Genomic DNA, 20,006 nt, shown 5'->3' on the forward strand with positions numbered 1-20,006 from the left:
CACAGCCATTAGGAAAGCTCTTACTCTGGTTCAGCTGAGCACTCTGATTACATTTCCTGACTTTGTGGTTTCAGAGAAGCAGAGCTGGTGGAGAATTCCCTGGCTAGATTCATCAGTCTTTGCTATGGACAAAAGAATACAATAAGACCATCCAAGTCATTAGCCTTGGGGGTTGGGTAGATTCACTACATCCAAATCTTTAGAGCCAAGTGCCCATACGACTAACTTTAATTACTATAGAACAGATTTTTTTTCCCCAAATTCCTTATCCTTCTTGATTAGATTGGAAACAAATCTCACTCTGGAGTTTTAAGTAATTACCATGAAGCTCACCATCATCAACTTGGTACCATCTAAGAATAGGTGTATATGCAAAATAATGCAATGATACTTGAAAAAAATTAAATTCTAGTATGATATGTTTACTGTTGTAAGATACAGTAAAAAAGAAAACACTAAAAAATGTAAGAGAGCTAGACTATATCACAAATAGTCTTCCCTATTGTCTTCATTCTATGGTGTTTCTTAAGAAACATGTACAATGTTAAAATAATACTTGAAATAATCAAGAAAATAAGCCCTAAACCTGTAAAATGGGGAGAAAAAACTATAAAGTTTGTATATTGGTAAGTGTGCCTATTATAATGTGAATGACAGTAAGATTTACATGGCCCTACTTTTAACAGCCTGACAGAAAACTTATAATAGATAAATCTATACTACTTATGGATTTATCTGACTTATGAATGATTCCCCTTTAAAGATTGTTCTATTCAATAAAGTTTTACATGATTGTTGTATGCATTCCTTTGCTACAAGACCAGAAATAAAGCATATACAATGTGATCTAAATAACAAGTTAAAAAATAAAACACCATGGTAAATTAATGATGGTGATAAATTTAATAAGCCTACAATAAAAGCAGACTGCAGTAAGACTGAAACTAAGAAACCAAATAAGGCAAGGACCTTACATTTTGTACTGAAGTATAGAAATATTATTTAGGAAAGCAAGCTTCAATCACAAAACATCAATCATTAATTAAAGTACATCTTGTTTTTAGTATGTGCATGTTCATTAGACTTTTAATGAATTGATTAAAAATGTTTTCTCAGAGTGGCGCCCAAGATGGCCAAATAGGAACAGCTCCAGCCTCCAGCTCCCAGTGTGAGCAACACAGAAGACAGGTGATTTCTGCATTTTCAGCTGAGGTACCGGGTTCATCTCACTGGGGCGTGTCGGACAGTTGATGCTTATCTACAGGTGCAGCCCAATCAGCAACCAGTGAGAGATGAAGTAGGGCGAGGCATCACCTTACCTGGGAAGTGCAAGGGGGAAGGGAATTCCTTTTCCAAGCCAAAGGAAATTGAGACACACAACACTTGGAAAATTGGGTAACTCCCACCCTAATACTGTGCTTTACCAAGGATCTTAGCAAACGGCACACCAGGAGATTATATCCCACACCTGCCCCAGAGGGTCCCACACCCACAAAGCCTCCCTCATTGCTAGCACAGCAGACTAAGATCTAACTGCAAGGCGGCAGCAAGGCTGGGGGAGGGGCACCCACCATTGCTGAGGCTTAAGTAGATAAACAGAGCCGCCAGGAAGCTCAAATTGGGTGAAGCCCACCCAATTCAAGGAGGCCTGCCTGCATCTGTAGACTACACCTCTGGGGACAGGGCATAGCTAAACAAAAAGCAGCAGAAACCTCTGCAGATGTAAAAGTCCCTGTCTGACAGCTTTGAAGAGAGCACTGGATCTCCCAGCATGGAGGCTGAGATCTGAGAATGGACAGACTGGCTGCTCAAGTGGGTCCCTGACCCCTGAGTAGCCTAAATGGGAGACATCTCCCACTAGGTGCAGACTGACACCTCACACCTCACACAGATGGGTACACCCTGAGATGAAGCTTCCAGAGCAAGAATCAGACAGCAACACTTGCTGTTCAGCAATATTCTATCTTCTACAGCCCCCACTGCTGATACCCAGGCAAACAGGGTCTGGAGTGGACCTCAAACAAACTCCAACAGACCTGCAGCTGAGGGTCCTGACTGTTGGAAGGAAAACTAACAAACAGAAAGGACACCCACACCAAAACCCCATCAGTACATCACCATCATCAAAGAAAAAGGCAAATAAAACCACAAAGATGGGGAAAAAGCAGGGCAGTAAAGCTGGAAATTCAAAAAATAAGAGTGCATCTCCCCCTCCAAAGGAACTCAGTTCATCACCAGCAACAGAACAAAGCTGGATGGAGAATGACTTTGATGAGTTGAGAGAAGGCTTCAGTCGATCAAACTTCTCAGAGCTAAAGGAGGAACTACATAATCAGCGCAAAGAAACAAAAAACCTTGAAAAAAGAATGGATGAATGGATAACTAAAATAATCAATGCAGAGAAGACCTTAAAAGAACTGATAGAGATGAAAACCATGACACAAGAACTACGTGACAAATGCACAAGCTTCAGTAACCGACTCAATCAACTGGAAGAAAGATTATCAGTGATTGAAGATCAAATGAATGAAATGAAGCAAGGAGAGAAATGTAGAGAAAAAAGAGTAAAACGAAATGAACAAAGCCTCCAAGAAATATGGGATTATGTGAAAAGACCAAATCTACGTCTGATTGGTGTTCCTGAAAGTGATGGGGAAAATGGAACCAAGTTGGAAAACACTCTTCAGAATATCATCCAGGAGAACTTCCCCAACCTAGTAAGGCAGGCCAACATTCAAATTCAAGAAATACAGAGAACGCCACAAAGATACTCCTCAAGAAGAGCAACTCCAAGACACATAATTGTCAGATTCACCAAAGTTGAAATGAAGGAAAAAATGTTAAGGGCAGCCAGAGAGAAAGGTCGGGTTATCCACAAAGGGAAGCCCATCAGACTAACAGCAGATCTCTCGGCAGAAACTCTACAAGTCAGAAGAGAGTGGGCGCCAATATTCAACATTCTTAAAGATAAGAATTTTCAAACAAGAATTTCATATCCAGTCAAACTAAGTTTCATTAAGTGAAGGAGAAATAAAATCCTTTACAGACAAGCAAATGCTTAGAGATTTTGTCACCACCAGGCCTGCTTTACAAGAGATCCTGAAGGAAGCACTAAACATGGAAAGGAACAACTGGTACGAGCCATTGCAAAAACATGCCAAAATGTAAAGTCCATCGATTCTAGGAAGAAACTGCATCAACTAATGAGCAAAATAACCAGCTAATATAATGACAGGATCAAGTTCACACATAACAATATTAACCTTAAATGTAAATGGACTAAATGGTCCAATTAAAAGACACAGACTGGCAAATTGGATAAAGAGGCAAGACCCATCAGTTTGCTGTATTCAGGAGACCCATCTCACACGCAGAGACAAACAGGCTCAAAATAAAGGGAAAGAGAAAGACCTACCAAGCAAATGGAAAACAAAAAAAAAAAGGAGGGGTTGCAATCCTAGTCTCTGATAAAACAGACTTTAAACCAACAAAGATCAAAAGAGACAAAGAAGGCCATTACATAATGGTAAAGGGATCAATTCATCAGGAAGAGTTAACTATCCTAAATATATATGCACCCATTACAGGAGCACCCAGATTCATAAAGCAAGTCCTTAGAGACTTACAAAGAGACTCAGACTCCCATACAATAATAACTGGAGACTTCAACATGCCACTGTCAACATTAGACAGATCAATGAAACAGAAAGTTAACAAGGATATCCACGAACTGAACTCAACTCAGCACCAAGTGGACCTAATAGACATCTACAGAACTCTCCACCCCAAATTAACAGAATATACATTCTTCTCAGCACCACATTGCACTTATTCCAAAATTGACCACATGTTGGAAGTAAAGCACTCCTCAGCAAATGTAAAAGAATAGAAATTATAACAAATTGTCACTCAGACCATAGTGCAATCAAACTAGAATTCAGGACTAAGCAACTCAATCAAAACCGCTCAAATACATGGAAACTGAACAACCTGCCCCTGAATGACTACTGGGTACATAACGAAATGAAGGCAGAAATAAAGATGTTCTTTGAAACCAATGAGAACAAAGATACAACATACCAGAATCTCTGGGACACATTTAAAGCAGTGTGTAGAGGGAAATTTATAGCACTAAATGCCCACAAGAGAAAGCTGGAAAGATCTAAAATTGACACCCTAACATCACAATTAAAAGAACTCGAAAAGCAAGAGCAAACATATTCAAAAGCTAGCAGAAGGCAAGAAATAACTAAGTTCAGAACAGAACTGAAGGAGATAGAAACACAAAAATCCCTCCAAAAAAATCAATGAATCCAGGAGCTGGTTTTTTTAAAAGATCAACAAAATTGACAGACCGCTAGCAAGACTAATAAAGAAGAAAAATAGAAGAATCAAATAGATGCAATAAAAAATGATAAAGGGGATATTACCACCGACCCCACAGAAATAAAAACTACCATCAGAGAATACTATAAACACCTCTACGCAAATAAACTAGAAAACCTAGAAGAAATGGATAATTTCCTGGACACTTACATTCTCCCAAGACTAAACCAGGAAGAAGTTGAATCCCTGAATAGAACAATAGCAGGTTCTGAAATTGAGGCAATAATTAATAGTCTACCAACCAAAAAAAGTCCAGGACCAGACGGATTCACAGCTGAATTCTACTAGAGGTACAAGGAGGAGCTGGTACCATTCCTTCTGAAACTATTCCAATCAACAGAAAAAGAGGGAATCCTCCCTAACTCATTTTATGAGGCCAGCATCATCCTGATACCAAAGCCTGGCACAGATACAATGAAAAAAGAGAATTTTAGACCAATATCCCTGATGAACATCATTGTAAAAATCCTCAATAAAATACTGGCAAACCAAATCCAGCAGCACATCAAAAAGCTTATCCACCATGATCAAGTGGGCTTCATCCCTGGGATGCAAGGTTGGTTCAACATATGCAAATCAATAAACGTAATCCAGCATATAAACAGAACCAAAGACAAAAATCACATGATTATCTCAATAGATACAGAAAAGGCCTTTGACAAAATTCAACAGCCCTTCATGCTAAAAACTCTCAATAAATTTGGTATTGATGGAACATATCTCAAAATATTAAGAGCTATTTAATGACAAACCCACAGCCAATATCATACTGAATGGGCAAAAACTGGAAGCATTCCCTTTGAAAACAGGCACAAGACAGGGATGCCCTCTCTCACCACTCCTATTCAACATAGTGTTGGAAGTTCTGGCTAGAGCAATCAGGCAAGAGAAAGAAATAAAGGGTACTCGGTTAGGAAAGGAAGAAGTCAAATTGTCCCTGTTTGCAGATGACATGATTGTCATTGCCTCTGCCCAAAATCCCCTTAAGCTGATAAGCAACTTCAGCAAAGTCTCAGGATACAAAATCAATGGGCAAAAATCACAAGCATTCTTATATACCAGTAACAGAGAGCCAAATCATGAATGAACTTCCATTCACAATTGCTTCAAAGAGAATAAAATACCTAGGAATCCAACTTACAAGGGATGTAAAGGACCTCTTCAAGGAGAACTACAAACCACTGCTCAGTGAAATAAAAGAGGACACAAACAAATGAAAGAACATACCATGCTCATGGATAGGAAGAATAAATGTTGTGAAAATGGCCATACTGCCCAAAGTAATTTAAAGATTCAATGCCATTCCCATCAAGCTACCAATGACTTTCTTCACAGAATTGGAAAAAACTGCTTTAAAGTTCATATGGAACCAAAAAAGAGCCCGCATTGCCAAGACAATCCTAAGCCAAAAGAACAAAGCTAGAGGCATCACACTACCTGACTTCAAACTATCCTACAAGGCTACAGTAACCAAAACAGCATGGTACTGGTACCAAAACAGAGATATAGACCAATGGAACAGAACAGAGCCCTCAGAAATAATACCACACATCTACAGTCATCTGATCTTTGGCAAACCTGAGAAAAACAAGAAATGGGGAAAGGATTCCCTGTTTAATAAATGGTGCTGGGAAAATTGGCTAGCCATAAGTAGAAAGCTGAACTGGATCCTTTCCTTACTCCTTTTACAAAAATTAATTCAAGATGGATTAGAGACTTAAATGTTAGACCTAAAACCATAAAAATCCTAGAAGAAAACCTAGGTAATACCATTCAGGACATAGGCATGGGCAAGGACTTCATGTCTAAAACACCAAAAGCAATGGCAACAAAAGCCAAAATTGACAAATGGGATCTAATTAAACTAAAGAGCTTCTGCACAGCAAAAGAAACTACCATCAGAGTGAACAGGCAACCTACAGAATGGGAGAAAATTTTTGCAATCTACTCATCTGACAAAGGGCTAATATCCAGAACCTACAAAGAACTCAATCAAATTTACAACCCCATCAAAAAGTGGGCAAAGGATATGAACAGACACTTCTGAAAAGAAGACATTCATATGACCAACAGACATATGAAAAAATGCTCATCATCACTCGCCATCAGAGAAATGCAAATCAAAACCATAATGAGATACCATCTCACACCAGTTAGAATGGCAATCATTAAAAAATCAGGAAACAACAGGTGCTGGAGTGGATGTGGAGAAATAGGAACACTTTTACACTGTTGGTGGGACTGTAAACTAGTTCAACCATTGTGGAAGACAGTGTGGCGATTCCTCAAGGATCTAGAACTAGAAATACCATTTCACCCAGCCATCCCATTACTGGGTATATACCCAGAGGATTATGAATCACGCTGCTATAAAGACACATGCACACATATGTTTATTGCAGCACTATTCACAATAGCAAAGACTTGAAACCAACCCAAATGTCCATCAGTGACAGACTGGATTAAGAAAACGTGGCACATATACACCATGGAATACTATGCAGCCATAAAAAAGGATGAATTTGTGTCCTTTGTAGGGACACGGATGCAGCTGGAAACCATCATTCTCAGCAAACTATCATAAGAACAGAAAACCAAACACCGCATGTTCTCACTCATAGCTGGGAATTGAACAATGAGATCACTTGGACACAGGAAGGGGAACATCACACACTGGGGCCTATTGTGGGGAGGGGGCAGGGGAGAGGGATAGCATTAGGAGATATACCTAATGTAAATGACGAGTTAATGGGTACAGCGCACCAACATGGCACAAGTATACATATGTAACAAACCTGCACGTTGTGCACATGTACCCTAGAACTTAAAGTATAATAATAAAAAATAAAAATAAAAAAATAAAAAAATTTTTAAAAATGTTTTTCCAATGGTTTAATTTTTTCTTAGTTACAGTAACATTGTAGGATATTCTTCTATATACTTATCAAGATACTTTTCCCACACACAGCATAAGAAGATTTTGAGACTTCCCCATTAATCAAACTGAAAAGTAAGAAAAGGAATTCCAAATCAGAGCCTGTTTTAAAACTATGAACATTCAACTGAAAATGGGTCTCCAGATTTCTGTGCTGCTCCCTTCTGTTGCCACCAACAATTGATAATTGGTATCATTTTTGTGCAAGTGAGATGTGCCATGTTAGTGCTTTTTAACTTAGGAGTGTTCAAAGTTGTTCAAATAATAAACTGTTTTCTCTAAACCAAGATTTAAAATTTCCAAGATTGGTATCTTTCCATTGTGTCTGTTTTTTCTTTCTTTCTTCTTAAAGCATCACAAATTTCTTTTGAAAAAAGAGGTGTGCTGGCTGTGCGTTGTGGCTCATGTCTGTAATCCCAGTAATTTGGGAGGCCGAAGTGGGCAGATCACTTGAGGTCAAGAGTTCAAGTCCAGCCTGACCCACATGATGAAACCCCTTCCCTACAAAAATACAAAAATAGTGAGTCCCTGTCTCAAAAAAAGAAAAACAAAAAAGAAAAGAAAAGAGAAAATAAAAAGAGCTGTGCTATAAAAAATGCCTCAAAACATTTAGTTACATAACACCAAGGAAGTTTGAATAAATTATGTAATAGTCATTCAATGAACAAGAGACCCTTTCTCTGCAACAGGAAATTTGATAATCTCGTGACTAAAAAAAAAAAAAAAATCATCTACAGCTCACCACTATGTACCGAATAACCTGCCATGTCGTTGGTCTGGCATAGAAGGTTTTCCTAACCTGCTGCTGACAGTCTCTTCTGTTCCCCTATTTGCAGTCTACATTCCAGCTACGTTATTCTACATTTAATTTCCCCAAAGGTCAGCTAGATGATTTCTGCATCCTCATAGTGTTCCCTCTGTCTGAACAGTTTCAACTATCCTGATCACCTGATTACTTGCTTTGTCATATTTGGCTCAATACCTCTTGTATGAAAAGATCTGACTTCACCTCCTTCCTTCCCTCAAATATAAATTCAGCTCTTCATCAGTTTCTCTTTCTCCCATATCTCCAGTCTGCTTTGAGTTGCCAGCAGTCCTCTAACGCAGATTTTTATCCTACTTCTACAGTGCTTCATTTCTTTCATCACCCCTGTCTCCTTCAACTAGATTCCAAGCTTCATAGACAGGAAATTTGTCTTAGGCATCTATTATCACCAAGGTATAGCATGATATCTGACACATCATATAAAATCGTTAAATGCTTGATGAATGAAGATGGTGAAATACTTCTCCTAACCCAAGCACTTGAAGAAGCACGCTATCTAATTATCTTGCCTTTAAAATAACATAGATGTCACACTGATTTATAAGACAATTTTAATTACTATTTAACAAAGTTATCTAAGATTTTTCAGTGTTCCAAGAGCATTCTTCAAATATTTACAATAATCCATAACTATCATTGATTTTACATCAGAAATGCTATCTTAAATTTATGGCACTATCAATTGCTCTTTTTCTCCTCATTTAAAAAACTGAAACATTGAAAAACAAAGCAATTTCCATCCTTTTATGGAGGCTGATATGTGCAAAAAATATAAAGATTCTGCTATTACAACCTGTTTCCCCATTTTAGTGGCATCGAAATAGAATTTAAAAACAACACTAACTGCTTAGGTTTAATTAAAGTAGCTTCCCCCGCCCCCTGCCCCAGCCATAAACAGGAAGGTTAAAAGTTTGGTCAGATAGATGAAAAGGGGGACAATACGGTGGACACCAACTAAACTTTAAAGTTCTCTAATTTGAGATTACACAAATCCCAAAGTTTTTAAGTTCATAGCAGAACTTAAAAATACATTAGGCACATTTTGACATGTTTACCAGTACTCAAGCACCTTAAAATTGTATTTTATTTGAAACATATATTTGATTAAGGACAAATTGCCAAATCTTTGAACATCCAACAAAGTGATCAATTATTTAATTGTTTTAGAAACCTAGGCACAGATACAATCCTAGATGGTTGATTAATCCTAACTTAATTTTTTGCTATGAAAATAGTTTATGCAGTTTGGAGCTTGTATGCAAATAACAGGGAGAAGCTATACTGAAAAGATTTCATTTCCATTAAATCCAAGACACATTTATTTGCAGAAGTTGCACATATGACTAATTCGGGGTTATTAATACGGTTGAATATAAATATAGCAAATTTTCATTGGGAGGAAAACACTGAAAAACATAGAAAAAAATAAATAAAATTAACCTATTCCAAGAAAATTACTGATTTTTTTTTTTTTTTTTTTTTTAAAGAGACGAGGTCTCCTACTGTCACCCAGGCTGTGGTGCAGTCATAGCTCACTGCAACTTCCAAACACGTGGGCTCAAGTGTTCTTCCCACCTCAGCCTCCCAAGTAGCTAGGACTACAGGTGTGCACCACTATGTCTGGCTTTTTTTTTTTTTTTAATGGAGTCTCTCTCTGTCACCCAGGCTGGAGTGCAGTGGTATGATCTTGGCTCACTCCATCACTGCAACCTCTGCCTCTTGGGTTCAAGGGATTCTCCTGCTTCAGCCTCCTGAGTAGCTGGGACTACAGGTGCATACCACCACACCCAGGTAATTTTTGTATTTTTAGTAGAGACAAGGTTTCACCATGTGGGCCAGGATGGCCTCAAACTCCTGACCTCAAGTGATCTGCCCACCTTGACCTCTCAAAGTGCTGGGATTATAGGCATGAACCACGGTATTGGCCCTAATTTTTTTTTTTTTTTTTTTTTTTTTAGCAGAGACAGGGATCTTGCTATGTTGGACTGGCCTCGAAAACCTCCTGGCCTCAAGCTATCCTCCAGCCCCCACCTCCCAAAGCACTGGGATAACAGGCATAAGCCACCACACCCAACCTGTCTTCATATATATATATATACACACACACACACACTGACAAAATGTTTTCCAGAAAGGCTATAAAAATGTATATCCTCTTTAGCAACATGTAAGCATATATTTTTCTACAATGTTAAGTACAGTCATTTAAAACAAATACTTCATAATTTGATATTTAAAACGTTTTTATCTAAAATGTGAATTTCATGAAACATTTCTAGTTCTTCTTTGGTCAGTCTCTTTAGCCTCTTGATCTTTTTTTCTATTGAAATATTCATCATTTCCTTCTTTGCTAAGGGTTTGTGTGTGTGTGTGTGTGTGTGTGTGTGTGTGTGTGTGTGTGTGTTAAGGATATTGATGCCTTTTCACAAACATTTCTTTTTTTTCTTCTGCCAGTTTGTCATCTTTTAATTTTGTCTTTACTGAAACTGGTTTTCAAAAATGAATAGAAATATAAAATTACTCTTTAAAGGAATTATGCATTTACTTTAACATTAAAAATATTTACCTTTTTGTGCATATATATGTTTTCCTCTTGGGAGGGCAGAGTTTTATTTCCATAACATATTTTTGAGAAACATAGGCCTTGAAACGAGATTTTTTTTTTTTTTTTGACAGAGTCTCACTCTATCACCAGGCTGGAGTGCAGTGGCATGATCTCGACTCACTGTAACTTCTGCCTCCTCGGTTCAAGCGATTCTCTTGCCTCAGCCTCCCAAGTAGCTGGGACTATAGGTGTGCACCACCACGCCCAGCTAATTTTTGTATTTTTAGTAGAGACAAGGTTTCACCATGTTGGCCAGGATGGTCTTAATCTCTTGACCTTGTGATCTGCCTGCCTTGGCCTCCAAAAGTGCTGGGATTACAGGCGTGAGCCACTGCGCCCGGCCAAAATGAGGTTTTTCACAAAGTCCCTGGAGTCTTGTCTGAGGCTGGGTGAGTCTGCTTCTTTACCTCAAATTGAACTATCCCGCTTAGCCTCTGCCTCTTCTCTTTTCTCAGTGTTTGGGTCACCCACCTCCTCAGAGCTACTGTACAACATTTTTTTGTATTTAGATTTTTGTATAACAAAATTTCTTTAATGCAGATGACTCTATTCTAAATAAACCTTTTATTAATACTGTACATTTTTACACACATAATGGTTTGCAAAAAACATTCATTCATTTATCCAAGTTCATTCCATACTTTAGAGGAACTATTATTTGATTATCATCCCAAGCATCAGAGCAGTTAGTAACTCCAGAAACAGAACATTTTTAAGTTGAAAAGTTAGGTCTAAATTGCAGGTTTATGACTCCCATTTTTTCCCCTAAATAGCATTCTTATATTTATTTTTGAAGAATAAATTTAGCCACAAAACTCAAAAGTATGTATAATGAAAAGTACTTCTCTCACTCTCCAATGTTTCCCAGCCATCCAAATTCCTGCCCTGTGGACCACGGTACCAATCCCTTGTGTATCCATTCATGTGGTTTTATCAGCATGTATACATCTACTCATTTTTCTTTTCATGCAAATAATACCCTATATAAACATTGTTTCATACCTTCCTTCGTCACTTAAAAATCAGACTTGGAAATCTTTCCGTATCAGTATGTATAAAGCCACTTCTTTTTAAAGCAGCTTCATAAAGTCCTATTTTACAGCTGTACCCAAATTATTTAGTCATTCCCACACTGTAGAACACTTAGGTTGTTTCCCAAAGCTACAATAATTATCTTCTCATGATTAGTTTTTCTTTTTTTAAACTACTGTTTTGTGGGTTCTTTTCTTTTTGTAACTTTTAAGTTCAGGGGTACATGCACAGGTTTGTTACATAGATAAACTTGTGTTACAGGGTTTTGTTATACAGGTTACTTCATCACCCAGGTATTAAGCCAAGTACCCATTAGTTATTTTTCCTGATCCCCTCCTTCCTGCCACCCTCCACCCTCCAATGGGCCCCAGTGTGAGTTGTTCCCATCTATGTGTCCACATGTTCCCATCATTTAGCTCTCACTTGTAAGTGAGGACATTCTCATGAATAGTTTCACAGTAAGGTATTTTATTTGTAAGACAAATGCTTCACAGTGAAATTGCTGAGTCATAATTGTATATGCATTTTTAATTTGCCATAATAAAATATTGCCAAATTCTCTTTTGTTACCCAGTGTAATGCCTACAAGGCCATAGCTGAATTTCTACCCTGCCCTAACTCTGCTTATCTTTGAGAAACAGGTAAAATGTTCTATTTGTAACCAGACCAGCTGAGATTGGTTAGAACCAAGATAGCTGACTAAAGGACTTCAAGAAGACCTCAGGCATCATTATAATCTCATTTTCATGCTAAATGACACCCTCATCAGTGCCATGACAGTTGATAATCACCATGACAATGACCAGAAGAAGCCATAAAAGGACAAAAAGGAAGGCAGCACTTTGGTTCCAAGAAGTTCACCACCTATTTCTGGAAAAGACAGGAACATTCCCCCCCTCACTGTTAATGACCAACTTCTTCATTAGAGATACTTTCTATTTCAATCTCCTCACTCCTCACTAGTGAAGAATTGACTTGTGAGCCACACTTGCACTTCTCCATTCTTTGGCCATTGAATAAAGCTTGCATTGCTTGACACTCACTTTTCCCGTTTCTTGTACTGGGTCTCCAATACCAAACAGGGAAAGATGTCACCTTTTGAAGCTACCAAGGAGGTTATTGGTATATCGGTAACACCTTCATAAAGACCTACCAATGCATGCTCTCCCCAAACAGTGTGTTAGGGATTGTTTGCACATACTTTCAATAAAGTATTTCATAATCTTCTTTTTCATCTTTGTGATCCTAATAAGTGGGGAATGAAACCTTTTTTTTTTCTTTTTGGAGACGGAGTCACTCTTTCATTGCCCAGGCTGGAATGCCTTGGCGTGATCTCAGGTCACTGCAACATCTGCCTCCCGAGTTCAAGCAATTCTCCTGCCTCAGTCTCCTGAGTAGCTGGGATTACAGGTGCCCAACACCACACCCGGCAAATTTTTGGACCTTTAGTAGAGATAGGTTTTCACTATGTTGGCCAGGCTGGTCTGAAACTCCTGACCTCAGGTGATCCACATGCCTCAGCTTCCCAAAGTGCTGAGATCACAAACATGAGCCACCACACCCAGCCGAAACTTCTTAATTCTTATCATTTTAGTTTGCATCTTCTTTTGTGAGTGAGGTCAGGGATCTTTTCATATCCTCAGATGCCATTTGTGCTTTTTTTTTCTGTGCTCTTTCTGTATGTAGTCTTGTCCACTTTTTAAATAGACTATCAGTGTTTTATTAATTTAGGATCTCTTAACAAAATAATAAAATTAGCTTTTTTTGTGGTATATAATACAAATATTTTTATAAGTTTGCTGTTTTGTTTCTTTTGGTTTATGGCAGTTTTTGCCTTTTAAAAGCATCTACATTTTAATTAAATTCAATTCACCAATCCTTTCTACAGTGGCTCTTGTGTTTTATATTATCTTAGAAAAGAATTTCTACTTCAAGATTTTGAAAGAATTCTTGGATCCTTTGTAGTTCATAAGTGTGATGACTGGGTTTTCACATGCAAGTGTGAGATATTCCTCCCTCAAACCTTGTAATGACATTGATATATTATCCATCTCAGGGGAAAAGAAAAAAGAAAACAAAACCCTCACATGTTTTCTTCTAGCAGTTTTGTGGTTTGTATGTTAGTTTAAATGTTTGATTCCACTAAAATGTATCTTGGGTTAGGTGGCAAAGTAGTAGTCTGAATTTATCTTTATCCACATGACTACCCAGGTGTCCCAATGACACCTATTAAATAATATTTCTTTCAACCTATTTAAGATGCTACCTTTATAATTCTCATATGTAATTATGCCTATTTCTGGGTATCATATTTTCTTCCAGTGAATTGTCTATTTAGGTCACCATACTATTTTAATTACTGTATTTGCATAAATAACATTACATATTAGGGTTGGTGCTATTAGATATTACTCTTTTATGTGTGTACAATTTCCCAACTAGACTCAGATTATCTAATTCCAAATAGGAAAAATTTCTATTTTTATTTTCATTGGGATTGCAATATCTTTATAAATTAATTTAAAAGGAATGGCCAACTATAAGCACTCTGACTCCTTTGTTAATACCTCTTCTTTAGATTATAAAAAAAAAGTATGCCAAGTATAATATCACAAGAAAAGCAGGCAGGCTGGCTACTCATTTTAGTGTCTCCAATGTTAAGTGTATCACTATGTATGAAATCAAATACTTTTCATTAAATACTTGCCCGATTGCTGAAATCTTACCATTGCATCCTTCATAAGTAACATTATGTTAATCATGTAAATAAATTCTTAAAATAATTATTATTTTTTAGAAATGCTGAATTTGGTAGATGGCAAACCAGTTCAATAACTTTAACAGGAGTAGTTCAATATTTCATGTCCTAAAATAATTCAATTTTATGGTATTTTATAGTATTTGAACAATTGGTATGTAAAACAAATTAAGCTGTATATGTGATAATTTTATATTCAGACAACTGATAGGGACTTATTTCTAGATTCTATGATTACTAAAATGTTGTAATTTGGGTATTTCATAATACCCTGTAATAATCATTTATATTATACATTATTTATTATTTTATTATTAAGATAGAAATTTAGTCTTATGTACAGCCTTTTAAAATATAGTATTCGTCAAGTTTATAAGAAATGAAAGTTTATAATCTTAAGAAGTGTATTACCCTGGGAAAAATTAAGATTATTGTCAATATTTTCTGGCATATCTGAATGCTTTAATAAAAAACTCATAAAGTCTTATATATACAGCATATATAAAGGAAGACAGAAAATACTTCTTAGTTCACGTTAAATCCCATCTCTCTGTTAGTTAAGCCTTTACTGAGAGCACAAAATTATCACAGACTTAGATGATCTTTGGAGTCACTAAAGTATGGCTGCGGAACAGGTTCTACACCCTTATTTAAATAATTAGAGAGAAAATGTATTTCCAATATTATTATACATGTATCCACTTCCCTCAAAACATCAACATGATTTAGGAGAGAGTGCATAGTAATAACTTTGGTGCCAGGCCGACTTAGGTTTGAATTTCCTGTTTATTCCATAAATTAACTCTGCAGCATTATGCAAATCCCCCACAAATGAAAGGGAGAAGTATATCTGTCTTATAAGGTTATCATGTCGAATAGAAATAGTTTTCGTAAAGTGCCTACCACAGTGCCTAGGCTAAATAAATAACAGCAAGATTATTATCCTTCTTCCCTATAAGGCTGCAATTTTTAAATAATAAGCCATGAGTTGGCCGATAAGCACAAAACCTTATGAAAATCTTATGTGGAGTATATTTGCTACCTATGTTTTATCTTGTCAAACATGTTTATGGCTTTAATGTAAAATACAGATCTGCAGTTAAAATAGTAAGACAGCATAACACAGTTGTTAAATTCATGAATCCAGAGTGAGTGAGACATGGGTTCACATCCCATCTCAACTGCTTTACTAGCTTATGTCCTTGGGGAATTTAATTAACTTCACTAAAACTCAGATCTTACATAGCAAAACAGAGCTGAAAATGATAATTCTATAAGGTCATTTTAGTGGAAAAAGTTACACACTAAATTTTAATCACTTAGCATATTTCCTGGTACACTTTAAGTGCATAATACATTGTAACTGTTATTACTAGTGATTTTAGCAATTTTCTTATAAGTTGATTTTGTATACCTAAAGCTAATGTTCTTAGGAACGAGCAAAGTAATATATATTTGCTTACTTTGTAATAAATATATAAATATATTTGCTTACTTTGTAATAGAAAAGCTTTTGTATTGCATATACGAAACCTTTTCTTCTTAAGAAGCTTTCAACTCAGAATATTTTAAAGACTAAAATGTGTGCTTACAGCAAAACCAAGACTACACTGCTTTCTACCAACAGATGGCAATATATGTCCCATACAGCCATCTTAGTCCTGCCAATACAAAGTTCATTAGTCTGTTCAGTGCCTACAGGATGCGGGCTTTGCTTTTAAGGTGATGTAAATTTTTAAATCCATCAGGTTTGATAAATGTGAATATACTGAACACACCGAGGATGTTGAAAGATTTAATAATAAAAACACTGGAATATGACGGGAACCAAAGAAAAATAATAAAATAATCAAAAGTAAGAAAATAATAAATGTGGCAAGTGCATAAAAGATTAACCATTGACAGTAATGATGACCCTCTAGGACTGAGCAGAATTATGCAAAAGTTTAAAATAATGAGCTTAGGCACTAGCCAGCAAGATACAAGAAACTTTTTTTTTAAAAAAAGAAAATGCTCTAGCATGGGTCAGAGATTTTCATTAGCAACAGATGCTCCAGAACTTAATGCCAAAGTGAGAAAAGACTAGGTAATCATTCAAGAAGGCAAAATTCAAGCACAGTAACAACTGCTAATGAAATATTCCTGATGTGGCAGGAATTGTTAAAAGCCCTTTACCTCAACATCAAAATAAGTGAGCTAAGAAGCATGCATGCCAAAGTATTCTTTGGAACATTTGTGGACATTGTCAAAACCAGTGACATCTACTCATAAGATTTTTGATGAAGACATTCTTTAATGATCTATATAGCAAAGGAAGGGGAAATCTGGTTTTAGGAGTCTAAAGGAACAGTTTATTTAGTGGAAATTCATCTGGAGATGGTAAAGTACTATGTTATAAATAACATGAGTTTACAAACAAACCTTTTGCAAACTAACATGTTCATAGATACGACTTCCTGTGTTTCTTATTTCTCTGCTCTCTCTTGGAACTAAAGGCTATGATTATGGCAAGGTATCTAGTAACCCTCACCATAATCTGGGAATGTGATGAAACTCATGTGATATTGTTTAAAATGCATTCTCTTTCTGTTGTTGTTGTTTAAAGTATATTCAAATATAAAGGCTATGGCTAGTTTTTTAAGGGTGAATTAAATGTATAGTATTTCTTACTTTCTGCCATTTGGGGGCAGAATTTTCAGAACCTCACAGATATAAACAGAATTGGAGTCATGAAGAATATTCCAAATTGGATAGCGATCACGGAATAACAAATGAATAGGAAGAAAATAATTCCTATCCTTCCTGAAATTTATATTCCAGAAGGAAGTGCTTTGCCTAAACATTTGCTTTATCTGAGAATCCAAGACTCCTGATCAAATTTATATTCCAGAAGGAATTAAAATTATTAAATTATTATTTAAAAATTATTAAATTTACTAGGAATATAACTTTGACTAGGAGTTTTGGATTCTGAGATAAAGCAAGTGCTTAGGCAAACACGGTTCACAACAATTCAATGAGAAAGGTGCTTAACTTTTATTTATAGACTTCTTTTTATTATTCCAATTAATGAATTGACCTGTTCATTTTTTTAAATGTCCAGATGTCATATTTTCATAAAAATGCAAAATTTACTTAGTGACCTTGAGTTTCTATAAATAGTCACCATTTTTCATTTGCTTGTAACTCCCCAGTGGGAAAAGGTACTGCCTAGGGGACTTAACCTCCACAAGGATTGTCTAAAAACAAGAAATATCTGTGGTATAAACACTAAACTTAAAACTTCAGGTTTCAGCAACAAACTCTTCTGAAAACACTTGAACAAAACTGAGTGAAAAATAAGTGACTTTACTAAAATTAATGGAAAGAAGAAAGGAGATTTTTGAACTAGCTTTATTAAAATAAATCTAAGATTCTAAATGGTAGGAATCATTGATCTACTTGACCATTGAGAAAACAAGATAGCTTTTCTTTTTTACTCATTTACTCAATTTGTTTACTCAAGTATTAAGCACCTTCTCTGTGCAAAGCACTGTAAAAGGGTCTGTGTGGATTCCAACTACATCACAATGAATCCTTGTTTGACGTAATCATATCTAGGATTAGAAAATGAAGGGTCCCCAAATTCATTAACTAGCTAGGCAAGGATATTCTTTCCCATCAGGAATTCTCCTAAATTGCTAGTATATTTATACAACAACTCAAAAATTTTAATACTAGTATAAAAGAAAAAACAGAACAAAACAAAATGAAATGGGAGTTCTTGAAAAGGAAGGCACACGTTCAGAGTAAGGCACATTTAGACTAAAAACCAGATCTTTGGGGACAATGGGCATGGGAAAGCTGGAAACTCTCTTAGAATCTATGAATTATATAGTAATTTCTTAAAAATCACCAATGAATCACAGACCTAAACATCAGAGTTAGAAGTGTAAAATTCTAAGAAGATATCATAAGGAAAAATCTTCGAGACATTAGGTTTGGCACATGGACATGGAACCAAAAGCACGGTCAACAAAAGAAAAAAAAGAGCTGAACTGGATTTTTTGAAAATTAAAACTGTTGTGCATCAAAGAACACTACCAGAAAATGAAAAGGCAATCCATATAATGGGAGAAAATAATTGCAAATCATATATCTGATAAGGGATGCTCAACATCACCGATCATTTGGGAAATGCCAATCAAAACCACAATAAAATATCACTTAACACTTGGTCGGATGGCTATTGTTTAAAAAAAAAAAAAAAGGAAAAGAAACATTGACAAGGGTGTGGAGAAATTGTAACCCTTCTGCATTGCTGATGGGAATATAAAATAGTGCAGCTGCTGCAGAAAACACTATGGTGGTTCCTCAAAAAATTAAACAGAATTATCACATGATCCAGCAATTCTACTTTAGGGTATGCATCCTAAATAATTAATAGAAGGGACTCACATAGTTATCTGTACACCAGTGTTCATAGCAGCATTAATCACAGTAGCCAAAAAGTGAAAACAACCCAAATGCCTATCAAGAGATGAATAGATAAACAAAACGTGGTACATATGCACAATAAAATACTATACAGCCTTAAAAATGAATAAAATTCTGATATATGCTATGATCTGGATGAACCTTGAAAATGTTATGCTAAGTGAAATAAACCAGACATGAAAAGACAAATGATGTAGGGTTCCACTTATATGAGGTACCTAGAATAGTCACATTCAAAGAGAAAGTAGAATAGTGGTTACCGGGTAACAGGGGAAGAGAGGAGTGGGGAGTCATTGTTTAACAGTTACCGAGTTTTTGTTTGGAATGATGAAAATGTTCTGAAGATGGATGGTGGTGATCGTGTACAACATGAATGTGCTTAATGCCTCTGAATTGTACATTTGAAATGGTTAAAATGGTAAATTTTGTTGTATACTTTTTACCAAAAGATATATTTTTAAATTCACTAGCATGTTTTGAGATCTGTAAGGCAGAAAGAGTCAGCAGGAGAACAAAATCACAGCAGTTAGCAATGGGTCAACCCTGACAACATGCGGTGTCTCCTTGGTATCTGTTTTGCTAGGCAGTAGTCATTTATATCTATGCAGTACCACTATTTCATGAGAAATAATCATATAATAAACCTAAAAATTGATCAAAATATACAAAATATTACTGTACTCCCACCATTGTTTAAGTTTCCAAAATATAAACATTTAAAGTTACTCTCAATTGTAATCTTTGTCTTATTAGCCCTTCCCCCTGCCCCAAATAATAATAAGAGGTTCCAAGAATCCAATTCATTACAGACAGGAAGAGAATATAGAATATTTACATATAAATACACGTACATATGCATAAATAGTAAATCAATACATAAATGCATATAAATGCATGTACATATGTTTACATCTAAATCACAAAAAATGATAAAAACATTACTTTTGTATAGAAATTAGAGACGTCTCAAACATTTTTTATGATTATA

General features: G+C 36.0%; 1 protein-coding gene and 1 non-coding gene across 2 annotated transcripts in view; one reads left to right on the plus strand and one right to left on the minus strand.

The window, feature by feature from the left end:
• The window catches only part of SCN9A (sodium voltage-gated channel alpha subunit 9), a 180,535-nt gene that overhangs the window by 149,957 nt on the left and 10,572 nt on the right, over nt 1-20,006 (minus strand). The gene's annotated exons all lie outside the window — the stretch shown is intronic.
• On the plus strand, nt 13,739-13,841 carry LOC114671650 (small nucleolar RNA U13). Its single transcript, XR_003721680.1, has one exon. It is a non-coding gene; the product is annotated as a small nucleolar RNA U13 (small nucleolar RNA).

The sequence above is a fragment of the Macaca mulatta genome, chromosome 12 (assembly GCF_049350105.2).
Source record: "Macaca mulatta isolate MMU2019108-1 chromosome 12, T2T-MMU8v2.0, whole genome shotgun sequence".
NCBI classification, from domain to species: Eukaryota; Metazoa; Chordata; class Mammalia; order Primates; family Cercopithecidae; genus Macaca; species Macaca mulatta.